The sequence below is a fragment of the Dermacentor albipictus genome, chromosome 4, assembly GCF_038994185.2.
Source record: "Dermacentor albipictus isolate Rhodes 1998 colony chromosome 4, USDA_Dalb.pri_finalv2, whole genome shotgun sequence".
Taxonomy (NCBI): Eukaryota; Metazoa; Arthropoda; class Arachnida; order Ixodida; family Ixodidae; genus Dermacentor; species Dermacentor albipictus.
In genome coordinates, this window is record NC_091824.1 from 149,749,860 (window position 1) to 149,767,938 (window position 18,079).

At 45.6% G+C, this 18,079-nt stretch overlaps 1 protein-coding gene and 1 pseudogene across 2 annotated transcripts in view; one reads left to right on the forward strand and one right to left on the reverse strand.

Annotated features, from left to right (window-relative positions):
• The window catches only part of LOC135909774 (kin of IRRE-like protein 2), a 362,492-nt gene that overhangs the window by 75,029 nt on the left and 269,384 nt on the right, over positions 1 to 18,079 (forward strand). The gene's annotated exons all lie outside the window — the stretch shown is intronic.
• LOC135909803 (U2 spliceosomal RNA) lies at positions 9,080 to 9,254 on the reverse strand (annotated as a pseudogene).

Here is an 18,079-nt window from a genome sequence, read left to right on the forward strand (position 1 = left end):
CAAGCCTGGCACAGGCCGCATGCCGCCGCTACGAGCCGCAGGAAGCACGTGTTTTGGTGGCGGAAGTCTTAAATTACGCCCCGTGTCTTGTATGGACAGCAACGCGGGCATGGGCAAGGCTTACAGCGTTGGGATGGATGGATTGTATAGACCATTTTTTCTAATCAGGGTTAAAGTAGACGCCGCCGGAGAGTTTGTTTGTTTGTTTGTTTGCTTGGTTGTTTGTTTGTTTACTTCTTTATTACATTTCTTCATCCTCTTGTTTCTATCGCAGAAAGTACTAGCTGTTACTGCCTACGCCTTCTACTTTGATTACGTAAATAAGCCTGTGACATTAATTTTCTTTTTCTTTTTCGCTTACGACAGCAACCCTTTACCTTTGTTTACTAGCCCCTATACAGCGGATACGTGCTCAAGCTTTCTCTGGCGTCTTATACATTATCGACAGGAAGATATCAGAGAGCGTAAGAGAGAGTAGAGAACGTAGCGTAATTAACTAACGGTGCTTTCGGTTTGCCACACTGCACGGATTCAAAGAGATGATAGGAAATATAGAAACAAAACTAAGAAAACGAAAACACACAATTAAGAGATAGCACGTCGCATCGCCGAAGTCTTTTCACACAAACTGGTATCAGGCATAGCTCAGTTTCTGAAGCAGCCCTTGTGGCAGACATACACAAAGGTGCTTCGGGAGAAATAATAGCCATGCCGAAATCTCCCTATATAGATGACGCAACGCTACGAAGGCGGCACTCAAAAATCTGAGCCCTGCGTTTTCTTCGTCGGTATGTTCAGCTGGCATAGCGAGTGTATGTAGTGTTCTCTCTTTCCCTTCTTTCTCTCGTTTCATATTTCTATTTTTCTCACTGGGCTCAACAGTGGATGAATAAGCTATGCCTCAGGCTTGAGCCAGCGTTTCGATTTGGAAGCAAATCTTGTTTCTTTATCTTGTTTCTCTTTCGCCATGTGTGATATACCAAAGATAACATGTGTCTTATTTTTTTCTTCTCGCTGCCCTTTCTCTCCTTCCTCTCTTTCTCCAACGCTTACTCATCGCAGATTAGAATTGCCGACAGCCCTGCTCAAAACGCTTATGGGCACGAAGAGATTATAGAACACTTGCTTTGCGACTGCTCTTGCCGCGAAGGCCAACGACTGTCTCTGTCCACCACTTTTCGTCAGCTAGATGGAAAACATTCCACTAAAAGCATAATCTTGAGACCCTACAGCCCCGCGCGTTCTGGAAGCAGAAATGTATAATACCATAGTTGCAGTACTGAAATAAACCGGGTAGAGTGCGAAATTGTGTGTGAGGCAGTTATGACCATTTATGTTCGACTGGGTCTCCGTAGCGTCTTTGTCTTGTGTACCCAATTTTTGTTTTTTTCCACTTTGCTATTAACCCAATATAGTGTGGCCAACTGGACTCAGTCTTTATTAACCCCCTGCCCTATCTTTTCTGTTTCTTTGTTGTATGAGCTGTTGTTTGCTTTTTGCCTTTTTGTGCGCGGTATTTATCGTGGATTCGGTTGTCCCCGTGTAGTGTAAGGCCGGTATGCTTTCTGAAGCGGCATTTTTCCTTCGAGGCTTGCCGTTCCACTTGGAACGCAGCCTCTTATCGTCGGGCGGCCTTTCCTGTCATTCCACATTCCTCAGTCTCTGATTTAACCGAGCTGTGCGAAGTTGGCCATTATGAGCAAGCGTGAGTGCCTGTCCAGATGAAGCAGTGTGTGTATAGTTTATTTCGTGCAGTCTGCCTATATATTTATGCCTAACCCGGACTGCAATTGCAAGGCCATCGTTTACCCTGCAAGAAGTAACCCGCTTTAATAACGATGTCATATTTGTTCCAAGAATGTTTCGCATATGGCATTCCCTTAATCATTGTAGTCGCACACTCGTAGGTCATTCAGCTTAGACATAAAAATATACCCACCATGCTTCCCAGTGATGTAGTTTGTCCTTTTATATTACGAGGCAAGGTTTACTGCCTGGAAGGAACCCCTAAAAAAGAAAAAAAAAGAAACAGATTGGTCAGAGTGCGACCCTTTACAACGTATGAGGACAACTCTTTTGAATTTTACATGGGCATGCTTATGCCAAGTTCGATTGGTGCAACGTAGTCGCGTTTCGGCTTCCTCCAAGTGCTGTTATGTGTAAAGCGGAAAGCTTATTAATGTGACATATTTTAAATGATCATCGCGACGAAAAACGTCTGAAAGGCATGTGAAAACTATTGATCGCTTTGTTCTGCATGAATGAACAGCGGACCAAGAGAGAGAGAGAGAAAGAGAGAGCATATGATAAATGAAAGCTAGGGAGGTTGACCAGAACTGAGCCCGGTTGGCTACCCTACACTGGGGAAAGGGAAAAAAGGACGGAAATATTAAAAGAAAAAGAGAAAGTCCACTGGGGATATCGTTCGGTCACTCAGTCCGGACCACGGACGCTGACTCAATCCTGTAGCTTTCAGATATCGTAGCAGCGCTTTTGTGGCCTCTTGTAGCTGCGAAATGCGAGGCCACGGTACCAAGGTCTTGTTCAAGGTTAACGGTTTTCTATCTAACTGGTTGAGAGCTGCGCAGAGGTCACGTCTTTCATTTTCAAAAGATAAGCAGTAGCACAGTAGGTCTTCTATAGTTTCCTCGACACTGCAGGCATTGCACTCGGTGCTATCGGCCAATCTAATCAAAAACGTATATGCATTGATGAATGCGACGCCCAAGTGTAAGCGGCACAGCATTGCTTACTCATTACGCGGAATCCCTGGTAACAGCCGCAGTTGCATAGATGGGTCGAGGGAATGCAATCGATGTTGGGAGAATTCAAGTGTGTGCCACTTCTCCAATGTCATACGGTGCGCTATCTTGCTTAAGTGTTGGGCTGCGTCAGTCCGCGATAAAGGTATAGAAACAAGGGTTGCTCCTTCGTGTGCTTTCCTAGCAGCTTCGTCAGCGAAGTCGTTGCCGGAGATACCGCAATGGCCAGGCAGCCACTGAAACACGACATCGTGTCCTTTCGCGATCGTGTGATGCTGCATTTCTCGTATCTCCGACACGAGTTGTTCACAGGACCCGCAACGAAGAGATGACAGATGACATTGTAAAGTCGTCTTCGAATCGCAGAATATTGCCCACCGATTAGCCGGTTGGTTGTTAATATAATCAAGGGCACTTAGGAGGGCAACAAGTTTCGAACCGGTGGATGTTGCCAAGTGAAAAATCTTCTATTGGATGTTTAGTAATCGTGATGGTATAACCACTGTGCCGGCGGAGCTGGTCTGAATGGAAGAGCCATCCGTATATTTGTGGACTCGGTCAAAGTATAAAGTGTGCAAACAATCCAGAGCTGCTTGCTTCAATGCCAAGGTAGGCAGGTTGGTCTTCTTTCTTATCGCTGGAACCGTAAGACGCACTTGAGGTTTTTTTAAACACCACAAAGGTGAGGTTGAACGCGCTGAGAGTGTGAAGCCCGATGGTAGTGAGGCACGATGGATGTTGACCTCCTTGGAGGAGGACGCCTGTGGTCGTCGTTCTGGCAGGCAGTCAAGAGAGCTTGATTGCATCCGTGAAACATGACGAACATAGGTCCTAAGCGTGTCGGTGCTAATGTCAGTCGTGATCGGATGTCCTTGTGCCATTATAATGGTTCCTGCTGTTGAGGTTCAGGTGGCATTGCGATGCATATGCCGTAGCACCAACGATGTATAGCGTGTGGGGCACAGGGAATTGGTCGTCTAACAACAAGGCGGTAACTACGTTGTACGTATGTTACTAACACCAACAATGTCTTCGGGCTTCAATCTTAACGTAGCTCGCAACGTGCTTTTGTTTACAGATGTAAAGGCCTCACTGGATTAGTGGCAATGACGTTGCGCTGCTGAAGACTATATCGCCGCGGGTTGCATCCCAAATACCGTAGCTGCATTCCAATGAGGGAAGAATGCATAAAAAAAAAATTGCTCGTGTACCGTGATTTGAGTGCACGTCGCAGGAACCCAAGGGCCTAAGGTTGATCCTGAGCCCTCCACTACGGAGTCCTTCGTAATCAACTGTGAAACATTGAAATGTTAAGCTTCACAAGTTGCTTGATTCACAAATCTGAGCATAAATGTGACTAAAGGGTGGGCGGCTTTTCTCGCCTGCTCCCTCTCTCTCTCTCTCACACACACACGCACACATAGCCTTAATTAAATAACCGCTTTATAATGAGCCTTGCTTAAAATGTTTCTAACAGAAGTGGCTTGAAGATATCAAATTAAGGCGTAAATTGCTGATTAGCGCTTCACTGCTGTTAAGGTAACAGGAATTAAAGATAGGCAAAGACGAAACCCAGCCTCCCTTCACTCCACACGCGCGCGCTTACTCTATTCATTAGGGCTGCTTCTCGCTGAAGAGGGGATGGCGCACCGCGCATTGGATTCTCGCGACGCGGACTTAATCAGCCACTTTGCCGGATGGTGGAGTATTTGCTCCGCAGAAAGAGCCGGGGGAAACGGCAAGAGGCTGTCAAAGGTCAGCGGGTGGAAGGGCTGAACCACAGAACGGACAGGCTCCGTTCAAGTGCGCCCGCTCTCCGCAATTACGCTACGGACGCGTTTTTACTCCGCCCACCACTATTTGGTGTTCCTCGTGCACGTAACTTTACCTTCTTTGCTTGTTCTTATTCCTTTTTATTTAACTTTCTTTTTGTTCGGATGGAGCGGGGTGAGGGGTATATACACGTCTGAACCCGAGGCGTGGTTTATGCGTCCTTTTCGCCCTTTTCGTCTTTTAATCTAAGGGTGGCAAAATTTCGCATGACTAAGAAACACGTTTAACCCCGCTCGAGAATGTCATCTCGGCGGTCGATTTCGTTTAGTTCTTGAACATCTTTGCTTGTATTTATATATCAAGCGTCGCTGCATACTGCTGGTGATTGGAGGTGGTCAAAACTAGAAAAGCGAGGTAATGTTTTTTTCCGTGGAATAGTGAGGTAAATGCTGTCCACAATAGCAAAAGGGCAAGAATCAAGTGATTTCAGGCACCCGAAAAACCATCGACATACTAACAGGTATGGCGGTTATATAGCCTAAAGCTCAGCATTTTTCGCGTGCGTTAGCTACTAATAACTAACCCCTCAAAGGGTATTTCGGCAAAGCATCAAATTACAAAAGCCTGTGTCGCATTTTAGGAGAGACACCTTTCGAAATGACAAAGAGCAGCATTTTGTGCGCGTACTGGCACGCGCTTGTGAGGGAGAAACGTAGGATCGTGCGAAATGAATAATCTGCGGAAATGACATGTGCATAACGTTGAATGCGTGGTACAACCTTATATATGCACGAATGCTTTCGGGGTAATGAGGCTGTGCGATGATCATTACTTGAGTTTCGAACTCTGTCCTTGCTCTGTTCAAAATAGCACCGTCTGCTTTCTGCTAGATAGCTGTTAATCCGCATTTGATGTCTAAACCATGTTCAACAATTGACATTTGACAGCAATTGACAGGCGATGAATATTTCTCAGAAAGAAATGACTCAAAGATAAGGAATGATGTTATTAATCACTCATTACAAAAAATAAATGCAAAGAAAATAGTTTACCGGAGAAATGCTTGGATACTGCTACGTACAGATTATGTGGCTCCGATTTCTACACCAATGTAAAAGCAAATGCCTCCTGACGGAATATGTTTGTTGTCTGATTTGTTAACAGGTAGCCGACGTGCCTTTTGCCTTTACATTATGCTTACATTTTCTTTACTTTCATATTATTGAAAATATGTTGGAGGATTAATAATAATAATAATAATAATAATAATAATAATAATAATAATAATAATAATAATAATAATAATAATAATAATAATAATAATAATAATAATAATAATAATAATAGAGAAACTGTACTGAGGGCGGAGCAAGTTTGTTGTAACTCGCTATTACGCATCCCATCTATGAAGAATCCCGTGTGCGATGGTTGGCGACCTCGACGAAAAGTTCATTTTTGGAACTGAATAGTTGCGTCCCATTAGCTGTGGCATATTGCGTTACCCTTGAGTGAGCCACATGGAAGCACGTGACCTACATGAAAGACAACGACGAGTGAGGAAAACTTCGTAAGGTTTGCTTGAGAAGCAGTTGCTAACTTGGAGGTCAACGTTATTTTACGAAAAAGGAAGAAGAGAGATGGCATGTGGAAAATAAATAAGGCAAAGGTAAACTGTGTCTCGCAGTCTGTATTGTGGCTTTGAGCGTTGAGATTCTCTCTCCATTTCTCTCTCGTTCTAATTCGCGAGCTCACACGTTCTCGTCCTCTCATTCGCCGTCCGTCAGAAATCGCACTGAACGGGTCCATATATCGAGGTGTTTGCCGTAGCATCCAAAAGCGGGAAGTCGTCCTTTTGGACGTCAAATGCCACGCCGCCTTCCTCTGAAAGGAGGCGCAAGCGCAGCGCTGCAGGGGAACGCTGATGGCCTGCCGCCCGCCGACTGTCTGCGCGCATACGAAACGCAGCACACCGCGCCGTCTAGCAGGCAACGGAGAAGCCGCAAAGGTCGTCGCTGCCGAGCGTGAACACCGGTGCGCGCGAGAAAAACAGTGCACCAAAGGCAAGGACGAAAAAAATTCAGCGCCTTATAAAATGCACGACGGCGCCGATAAGGAGCGAGCACGTTTGCGAAAAGAAAGCGGCACCAAGGAAGAAGGGGGCGGGGGGCGACAAACGCAGTCGGGCGTGTGGTAACGGCGCATGCGTATCGCGATGCAAGTCGGTCGCCCAGTGTTCGGCGCGGCGATTAATCACCCGCGTCGCTCGACCCTCGCGCCGTACACCGGCGTCGAGATCGAGAAACGGGTCGTCGGTGGGGATTACGAAATCGTCCCTCCGTACGGCGCCGGATAGCCTTCGAAGAGATATTCTCTTGCCGTCTCTCTTCCGTCGTCTCCGTCCTCTTCCCCATGCACCTCTTCTCCTTCGATTTCGTTACGACGCAGTGCGTATCCCTGCTCACTTTTTTTTTTACCTGCTCAAAGCCCACGCGTCGTACGGAGGAAGCCAGGCTTAACGGGCTTAGCGTGGGTACCGTATCGACTCACCCGTATTCGGATGTCCTTTAAGTAGAAGCGAACTTAGGTGCGATCGGTTTCGGGACGCCTTCGGGAGATAGGAAAATGCATTAAACATTTGAATTTTGGTGAAAGGCTGGGTCTCATTTGCGTGTTCGGTGTCCTGTACTTTTTTAACAAAGTAAGTAACAAAAATAGTGCACAAGGGTGTGCTGCGCAGGAGGTCTGATTCTTTTTTCCGTTGTGATAGAAGCGCTTGTTGACGTAGATATATCAAATGCATTTGGGAGCTTCTCTGTGCCTATTGAAGGGGCCTGTCAAACATTCGTCCTTGTCTGTTCCGTTTTACTGCGTCTCAGTACACATTGCTGCAACAAGAATAATAGAATACCAACTAGACAAGTCAATCACACTTCAGTAAGCATTTAGGTAAATCTCATTTAACCGTCAGAGCTACCGTTCGCAATGCGCAGCAACGTAACAGCCGAGTAATTTGCTTGCTAGCGAATCACCGCTGCTTACATTATGCGGCGTGCGGGAAATGACATGTAATGCGCCATTGTCGTATTCATTTAAACACTGCTATTAAACAAAAAAAAAAACAGCGACAAGTTTTCGTTCACTGACGGCCGGCATGCGCTGCATACATTGTACCCACTTTTATATATGACAATTTACGCTTGAGTTTTTAGCAGAAAAGATGCGTATATCCATATTTATGTAGTAGTAGTATTAGTAGTGGTAGTAAACTGCACCACTATGTGAATTATAATAGTAATGTGATATGTAATTATCAGCTGTTCACAAATAACGGGCAGGATCCATTAGTTCAATAACGCCTCCATGTATTATTATTCTTTGCAAAAGAGCAAAATCTGCGGAGACATCTGGTTTAACCCTAAAAAGGAAAGACCCTACATATACTGTGGAGGGTACGTCCTTGAATGGTCCAGCTGTTTGCGAGAAAACCTGCATGCCTGTAGACGGGCATTGCACAGTGACGCGTTTCACGAATTTCGCCTAGCCTTTTTTTTTTTTTTTGAAGACATGCAACCGCATTAAGGAAAGCGCCACTGCTCCCACTCCTGCCTCGTCGTTGCGCTGAAACGGTAACGGCGACACTTGCCTACGTGCCGTGCAAATTCTGCCTTGCATCCACATAGCTATACACTGCTGCAGCTAAAGCATACGCCTTAGCCCACGGCATCACGATCTGATAATGCGCAGGCGTTGTTCTAGTCTTATTGGCTCGCATAACTGACGGCGAGTAAACGCACACGCCCGCCTTGTTTCTGCTCGTCGTCACGCGCGTAGCCACCATTCGTTCGACATTTTGCGCGTCCACGCTCTCGTGCTCGTTCGAAGGTGAGCGGGGGATCACTTATTATACCTCTGATCAGGTCACAAGATAAATGGCGGTCTACGTTAATTTCCTGCAATGTGTCACTGATCCTGTCGCGCGCTGTAGACATTTGTTCTGCGGGGCCTATGCGCCTCCGATCGGCGCCAGCACACATTGACGCAATTATTTCGCGCTGTAATGACACCGTTCGGAATAGTAGGTGGATAAAGGGTCTTTTGCACGTGGAAGAGGACCTTGAGCCTATTTTCTGCAGCTTTATGTGTGCCTGGCGAGCTGAGTTGTGGCTTACGTGTACTCGGGGAACGCCGTAGGGTGCGGTCGAATCTCGGTCACAGCGGCTAGCTGGCTGTGTAGGATCACGCTCAATGCCTCTATTTATTTATTTATTTATTTATTTATTTATTTATTTATTTATTTATTTACTTACACATGCTGTCTGCCTGTTTTGACACTGTAGCAAATTGGGAAATCAACACAAAAAATAGGTGCATGTATTACTCAAGAGTATTCATCAAAGATAGTCATAATTGCAAATACACAGGCATCATAAACACAGAATATTGTGCTCTAGGCTGCTACCTCTAGGTCAGAAAATGAACTCGGATATTTTTACAGCGTAGTTGTATATGGCTAGTTTTGCAGTGGATCAATGTCTGTAGACCAAAAACCGTGGCCCGATCCCGAAGATAGTACAATACCTGGCCCACCCGCGGTGGAGGTGGTGCTTCAGGCACTCCGCCAACTTGCAAAAGTAAGTTTAATATCTTGGGTCCAAATACAACCCGTATCAAGTATTAAGCTGATAAGAACACATAAGAACTTTGACCCACGTCAGCCATGTCTACGTTTGATCCGCCCTCTCTTTGTCGGTGTTCCAAGCGCTTGCGTATCTCCTTTCCCTCCGTTCTCCCGTGGTGGCGATCCCGTCGTCCACGGGAATGTATATAAAAATCAAGATGAATGAGTCTGTACCTATGTTTAGAATTCTGAGTCTTGTCTGTGTCGTCTACTAAACAGCTTCGTTGGTCATCCACCTTGATAAAGTAGAATGGCTCATGATTTTTTGAAAATAATTCAATATACGTGCAGTTTACGATCTCCTGTGGCAAAGTTTGCCGTCTCGGATTCTGCACACGGTTCTGCAGGGGAAAAATGAAAAAAAGAAAGGCGTCATGAATGTCATTTATGTACACGGAGAAAGAAGCATGGGAACTAGAGCTGTACCTTGCGGAACTCAAGATAACAGAGCTTCAGGATTACAAGGGCATCCATCGACAAATACTGTGATCTTCCTGTAAGAGAATCTTCCAACGAGATTGTCGAGCTGTTCTTTCCTATAATTTTGACAAGCTTGTATATAAGTTTATTATGACACACTCGATCAAATGCTTTAGACCGATTAAGAAATATTACATCACTTCGCTTTTGACTATCTAATGCAGCCGCGAAGTTGTGTACAGTTTCGACTAGCTGTGTTCGTCGTGGAGAGATTCCTTTTGTAGCCGTATTGCTTAGGGTCAAGGAGATTATTGGCTTCAGCAAAAGAGGTGATGTGTTTGAGAATAATATTCTCTAGTATGAGAATGGTCGTTAATTAGGAGTAGTAGTGTCACATACTTTGTAGGTGAGGATAACCCGGGCTTTTTTCCACTCTACCGGCACTGAACCTGTATCATTCGATTTTGTTATGTCTGTCAGTACGTGATCCAGTGCACAAGTGGAGCACTCTGTTCGGGTTAACTTAATTGAACTGCATCACTGCGCGCGAAGCTTTATATTCTGCAGTGCACACAAGCACTGCACTGCTCCCGTCGTTGCCGTGAATTGGGTTGTTTCAAAACAAATAAAATTTTATTTCGTGGTTATCTGATAGCAAGATAGGCGTTCTTCTTACGTGAAACCTTTAATTGGAAGAACGGCATTACTGCTGACATTGCAGGTCGAAGCACTAAAAGAAATGTTTATGGCTCTAATTGATTTGATTCTTTATTTTTCTTTTGTTAAGGGGCCGAGCGCAAGAGAGGGGGTGGAGGCGGTGCATGAGTACGGATGCGTAAAGGACGACCGCCTTATGACGAGACATACCCTATTTCGACAGAGATTGGTTTACGTATAATATTGTAAGTACAAACCAAATAATGTTGTCTAACTAAACGATGCAAGCATGCAAATTATGTTGAGCTTGAGAGCATGAGATTTACTCCGTTTCAGCTCCTTATAATCCATGTCATCTCCGTGATCAAAAGAAATAAGTCATGTTCAGTTTACAATCATGTATAAGTAAAATATTATTATAAGTTAATCGTTTTTCATTCATAGCGATTTATAATTGCTGGCTTCTAAATGTTTAGCTCTGTGTTTTAAACAGCCACGTCATTTCTGAGATTATAGCATATTTTGATTCCTTGTAATCGTCTCTTTTTCATTGAGATAGTACGAGCATATTACCCACTTTTAGACATACGATCCTTTTTGTAGAAGTGAATGAACGCCAACCGCTGTTGCATGAATTAAGCAATGACCATAATACGTGCCTAAGGAGAGAACGGGTACAAATAAGTAAATGAGAGATCGCAGCTATAGAGAAACTAGGCCCGTTTGAAAACTCGCGTTTTACCGAAGATCGCAAAACTTTATCGAACCAGACCAGCATCTGAAATGGTTAGGCCAACCGAAAACCGAGGCAGCACTTATGGAAAGTCTTCGGAACGAAAAGAGCCTTGCGCAATATCTAACTGCACGCATAACGGCATCGAATGCCGCTCGCATCGTCAAAAGTATAGCGTATCTTTTGCAATGCAGCCTCTGACTTTTTGACGCCAGGCGTTCAGTACAGTGAAGAAAAGTGAAGAATTACCAGTGCGCAACGTGCAGAGCGTTGGCCGAACGACGTTTCGCAAACGTTTGCTCGCACGCCTGAAACTGCGATGAAAAATCGCAAGGTTCTGCTATTTGTCTTTGAGATCGACCCACGGCTAGCAGAACCAACGTAGCTTGGCCATGAGTGGAAGAACAAAGGGTTGTTGAATGAGCCTTTGCGTGAAAATGTCTCGTCCAGACACGTTTTGATGATACGGGCATCGCTATAGCCGAAGCCCGTCATAATGTATAGTTTAATGTTGCATCCCCGTAAACGTACAGCAACTGGTCGATGCCTCTTGTAATACCAAGGCTGCATACTTGCAGTGTATCTGAGTATGCGCCCGAAACCAAGATACCGAAGCTGTAACAGTAAATAAATGTACATTGCACCACCTTGCGTCATACCGCAATGCGCAAGTATTCCCGTAGGCGCAATGATGCCATACTTTTTACGTGGGCTATCGATAGTTACACACACGCGCAAACATGCGCAAGCACACGCGCACAAACACGCGCGCGTACGCACGCACGCACGCACACGCGCACAAACACGCGCGCGTACGCACGCACGCACGCACGCGGACACGCACACGCACACGCACACACACACACACACACACACACACACACACACACACACACACACACACACACACACAAACACACACCTGAAGACAGTTTACAGGAGTCGGAGTAAAATTACCAGCATTTATCAATATGTCACTGCGGCGCCAGGTAACAGCTTCAAGCGTGTATATAGTGCACCTGTACTCGATGAGAGAGAAGGCGATAAAGAAGGACAGAAAGAGAGGTATACAGGATCACGCTTTGCGAGCATCCGCACCGGTGGGGAACAAGGAAAGTAAGATAAGACGGCAAAGGGAGTCAGTGTGCCTGGATCCGCATATGAATGTTTTCGAAGGAATACCTGCATTAATATTGGTTGTGAAAAATGTATTTAACGTCCGAGGTGTAGGGTGTCTCACTGATGTGTTCACTGAAGTATTGAAGTGTGATCTGTTCACGTAGCATTCAAGCATTTTGCATAGCAATCCACGCAGTATCGGAACATTATTTAATGAGTGCCTTATAGTTTTTCTTTCTTGTACATGTATTGTTCTCTACGCACACAGATGTAGTTTTTGTATACTGCAATATTAAATAGGTATATGCTGTAATATATATATATATATATATATATATATATATATATATATATATATATATATATATATAGAGAGAGAGAGAGAGAGAGAGAGAGAGAGAGAGAGAGAGATCTTCTACAACGGGTCACTGCCCTTTTCGATGCGGGCAAGTATGAGTTAATTACGCAGTAAACCCACATCAGTGTCTCAACTACTTACGTGATCTGCTGCCGATCATGAAATTGCCAGTTTGATTTCGCGAGGAGCAAATGCAGAAGGCCCTAGTGTAAAAGACAAGTTCACTTGTCGAAACGCTGGCTCCCGCTTTTACCTTGTTCTCAGTTTGCTCATCGTCTTGAATTTCCATCTCTTGCCATCCTCGTGTTCTCCCTAGTGTATTTAGGTACACGTAAAGAAACGGCAGGTGGCTATGATTTGGGCCCGCATCACTAAATCAGTTATAAAGTGAGTGAAAGGTGACTTGAAGTTCGGCCTTAATCTTCTTCGCATGAACTGGTTCATTTCGGTAAAATAACAATTTCTAATAACATCATTACAGCCATTTTCACAGATTAGTTTCAGGTATTTCAAGTAACACAGCAGCTCTCGCAGAGAGAGAGAGAGAGAGCGCGAGAGGACGAGTTTGGGCACTCATTTGCAGCTCTGGTTGAACCATGCTAAGATTAATGACTCTGGCTGCAAGAACTCGATCAAAACGGCTTATGTTTCCCACAGCAAGATGACGGCGACGCCTCGTTCAGTGTGCTGGTTGATTCGCTCGCTCGTTTGTTCCTTCCCACTTTCTCTCCTTCCTTCTAATTCTTTGCCCCTACCTCGAAACCATTGGCATTCAGTAGCTGCTACTACGTATTGGCGAAAAAGCTCTGTGGTAAGAGAAGACGAAATGAAAGAAGCTGAAAAGAATAAAAATAATTAAGATCATGTTAAAGACGTAATCAAAAACAAATTGCATGGTAAAATATAAACGAGTCATTCGGCTTCCACGAGCATTGGACATATGCTTGTAAAGAACGATCAAGCTGTCGTTGGCGTTATGCCACAAGGTAGGGAGTTATCACCGTTGCAAGTTATCAAAAAGAAGTGGGGAGACGTGAAACGGCACAAATATATATATAAAGAAGAAGATTATAACACAGAACAGAGTGCCAACCTAGGACAATAAAATGAATGGTCGCTATTCTTACAGCATCAAAAGTATATTGGTCCCGGTGTACACTACGCATGGCGACGCTTACCGTAACTGTTTTTCTTTGTTGATCTGGAAACACCTGCAATTTCTTGCTTGAACAATACCGAGTTTTCTCAGTGTTCAGGCTGTTGAGCCTGTGCATTACAGAAGGCACAGACACGGCTTCGAAAGGTCAAATCAGAAGCCACAGGACAGAAGCTGTTGTACTTACCGCATGCAGCCTAAGAGCTCACTTATTTTCATTATCGTATTGCAACCGTATTGACACTTCTAAAACAAGAAGGCAAACACCACGCGAGGCAGTTAAACCATGGTATGTTTTGCTTTTGATGCAAAAGCGTGAAATGGCTCATTGAGCGAAACAAATGGGGAGCCCGCAACATATCCGGAGGCTACTGCGAAAGCACAAAAGGCAACACACTGGGGGACTATATTGGGAAACTATTATGATTCCCTTTTGTTTCCTAATGTAGTTTCCCAAAGTAGTCCCCCATGTAGTCCCCCAATGTGTTCCCTTTATTGCTTGCACTGTAGCCACCGGAAGCGCTTCGGGCTTCCCAATTTTGCAACACGCAATGGAGACAAGCCAACGCGCGCTTCCTTTTATATACGAGGGACGCAGAGCCCTCTCTCCTGACATCTCGAACCGCTAGGCGCGCCGTTGCACAGCTGCACATGGTGATGTACGTATGATGTACATGGTGAGGCTGGAGAGGGAGCTAGAGGAAAGTAATGCCGGGTTTAATCTTTCGTACAAACACGTAGGTACAGTGATAGAGCAACAGCTTCCAGGTTTGTTTTATGCGGATGACAATGTGTTGCTAGCTAACATGCAAAGTGACATGCAACGTCTGGTTAATATCTGCAAGCAGGAAGGCGATTATATAGACCTGAATTTTAGGCAAAAGGGAACACTTGCTGCTGCAGTAGCATGCCAGGTGCTCCTTGAGGGGAGAGCATCGCCGCGATGCTAACCTTGCTCTCGCTTTCGGAAGCCTGTGTTATATGCGGGTTCCTTAGCCACGCAAGCTCTCTCTTGCGTTGTAACTGTGCCTATTTTTTTTTTTAACATAGGTAAGGCCAAATCAAAAACGCGCCAAGCGTCTCAACGTGCTCGCTTGCCTGGGAGGAGTTCATCACACGAAGGACTTCCCATCAGCGTTCAAGTGGTCATCAATGCTTTCGCATTCAAAACTCATGAGCAGTGCTTAGGTGTTTTACATCGAAGCTGTTAGCCTCTAATTTGTCAGGACATTTCGTGGCGTGCTCTCCAATATGCTGCAGCTGGAAAATGGGTTTCTGTTTGAGTTTCCGCCTAACATAATTGTCTTTTGCCGTATATTCGAATTATAATCCTATGACATCATCACTGTAGCTTGTGCGTAAGTCGTACTTTGCGAATTTCTTGACGTAATAAAATTTTAAATAATATTTTGGTTCAATAAGCCACTGACGCTTTGCGAGCAGCCTAGAAGAATGAGGATGTGGGCTGCACTTCCGCACACGTGCGGGTGCGTGTGACGTACGTCGCTTGTGGTCATGGTGCTTGCATAACGTCTTGTAACATCAGTTGTGGTGGTGGTACTTGTCTATCGTCTGCACCAGCTTCGCTGTAGGTCCACTTACACATAGTGGAATGAAGGTGAATTTCTTTCTTTCCCCCATCTGCCTTTCCCAAGATGAGACCAAAGATTCGTAGATTAATTGCGGACGGGCGACAGACATGCTATCTGGGTCAGTGCTTGCGTGTACGCGCCGTATGCATGCTGCACAAAGGAGAATTTAGCCTGCAGCCCACTGCATTCAAAATGATCGTGCTTAAAAGAAAAGAAATTAAGTGCATGAACGCGTGGGACTGTCACTGATAGCGCACACTGATCGAAAGCATGGTTTCAAACAGTTGGCTTAGCTGTTCCTGGCGCGCTTTATCTCTGGAAGGGACAAAAGTAATTTATTTCCAGCCAAGCACGACGTGCGAGAAAACAACTAAGGTGTCCGGAAATATATATACGAGCGTGCAGCTGTAGGCCGCATCGTTTGGTTCCTGTTACGCCTGCTGTTCAAATCGATTCGACGCCCACGCCCGGCAGGCCGCCAGACTTCGAGCGAAAAACAATCGTTCGCCTCTTCGCTTTTTCTCTCGAGCGACGCTCTAAGCAAATTAAAATTGCACGACCCGTTCCATCGCCCTCTGACTCCTACTAACCCCGTCTTTTTTTTCGGCAAGTGCGGACGTCAGTGCTCAGAAATCATTACAACGCTGGCAAGCCTGCGAGCCGCAGAAGAGAAGAAGAAACAAACCTAGCGAGGGAAAGAGGGAAATTTGAGGCGGGTGGCTGTGCGTATGGCGTCTGAAAAAGCACCTCGCTGAAGACAAAGGAAGGAGGCGTGTGCGGAAGTCGGAGGAATGACGCTCAGCGGATGGAATTGTCTCCGTTTGTGTGCGTCTGCGTCCCTTTGCGCATTCGAGAGCATCGGCGCACGCGTCGCTGCGTAGCGGCGTGTGCATGCGTACCATCGCAGCGAACGTAAGCTTTAGAAAAAAACAAACAAAGGAGTGGTACAGTGTTACGTAATATACGCTGAGAGAGAGAGAGAGAGAGAGAGAGACAGAGAAAGGGAAGTTACGCCACTTTTGCCTCAGAGAATGCACATACAGAGGCACGAAAAAAATTGTTTTTGACTATATGGCATCCATGAAAAGCGTCGAGCTGCGAGAATAAAAAAAAAAGCAAACTGAAACGAAAAGAAAGATAAATCGAAGACACTGGTCGCATTCTGGCGGCGTTAGCGCGAAGCCTGGAAATGGAAATCGAAGCGGGCGCCCTGTCCCGCGTTCATTGCGACACGATCTAGATTGGACGAAATAGTAAGATCTGTTGAAAAAAAAATAAAATAAAGGGAAAATGTATCGGAGGGTCATATGCTATGGAAGCTGCTAGGTGCTCTGTCCGTTTACAAATGGTGTTCGTATGAGTGAAACGGCTTCTCGAGGCAAAAGAATGAGAAGGGGTAGGGAAAACACACAGTTAAAACTTTTATTTCAATCATTATTGCTTCTGCAATGGCTAGAGGGATGGTGCTTTGCGGGCAAGCACAGGAGCTGAAATATGGAGGAAGGCATTACTGAACAACAAAGCGATGTGAAAAAAATGTTTGTATGAGGGTCAGGTCGAATTTTCAGTGTCTTTATGTTTACTTTTCTTTCATCTCTCTTAATATGTAGCCTTCTTTGGCTTCGTGCCCGGGGTAATTTTCTGCTCCGTTCCGTTGGTCCTTTCGTTTTCATGTCCCCCCAAAAAAGCCCTTTCGCCATCTAATCTTGAATAGGTGATTACACCAATTTCTCTACGCTTACCGCCACCTACTCGTCGGAGCACGAACTTCTCGGGGCTTGATATTTGCCAAGGTTGAAGACTTGGCGTGTTGGTATAGCATGTTAAAGGTTCGATTGCGCAACATTTGGACGACACACAGAGAAGAGAGACACACACCACAGCGCGCTATATGTTGAGGCTCGGTATGTTGTCAGAAAGGCACCAGATGCCGAAATACATCTGACGAAAGCCCTAGCCACAAGAGTGAGAGTGAGAAATGATGCATAGAAAGGCATGGAGGTTAACTAGAGGTAGTTCCGATTGGCTACCGTGTATGGGGGGAAATGTTAAGGGGGATAAAAAGAGAGTGGTAGAGGTAGATAGAGAGAGAGAGATGATCACAGACAAACCGCGTACACTATGGAGCAGTAGGAGGCGCCGTTCTTAATGTCTATCATGAAGCCTCGTAGACCGCAGGAACCTTATGGCATCTTCGGCTGGTCGTTTCTGAGCGCTCTAGAGTGCTCTCGCGATCGGCATTGTTTTCGGTTGTATGAAAGAGGGTGAGCGCCTGCACTGGGCTTGTACTTCTCGATCCCTCTCTATCTTCGAGCTCTCTGAGGTGCTCCGAGTCCTGTCGTTGGAGCAGTCGTCGATATTGAAGCGTTTCCCGTGGCGTCATCACAGCACAGCGTCGCTGCTGTTGGCGACAGCGCACCGTAACCTACAGGTAACCTAGGCCACTGCATGCTGGCGTCTCGACGAACGCTCGTCCTACGGCGCGTCCGCCGGTTTTCACGGCAGTGCCGGGAGCTTTGGATAGGAGAAATATCGGACGTTGGTAGTAGTCACGTGGTTTCGCACCTGTCATTTCCTCCTCCAAGAGCAAGCCACAAGTTCAGTTTGCGCGCTTGTCCTCTACCTCCGAGTTCGGGGAACGCCCGATCTGCCCAACTTTTCTTCGATGGACGGAGGCGACTAGTCGAAGATACTACTAGTAACGCTAATAAGGCCTTCAGCGCGGTTGTTCTTTGGGAGCACTGACCTAAAGCTTTTAGTTCTGATAGTGAACGATTGTTCAATTGGTCCAGCACTCTGCACATTACTTCTCTCTGGCCGCTATATCACGG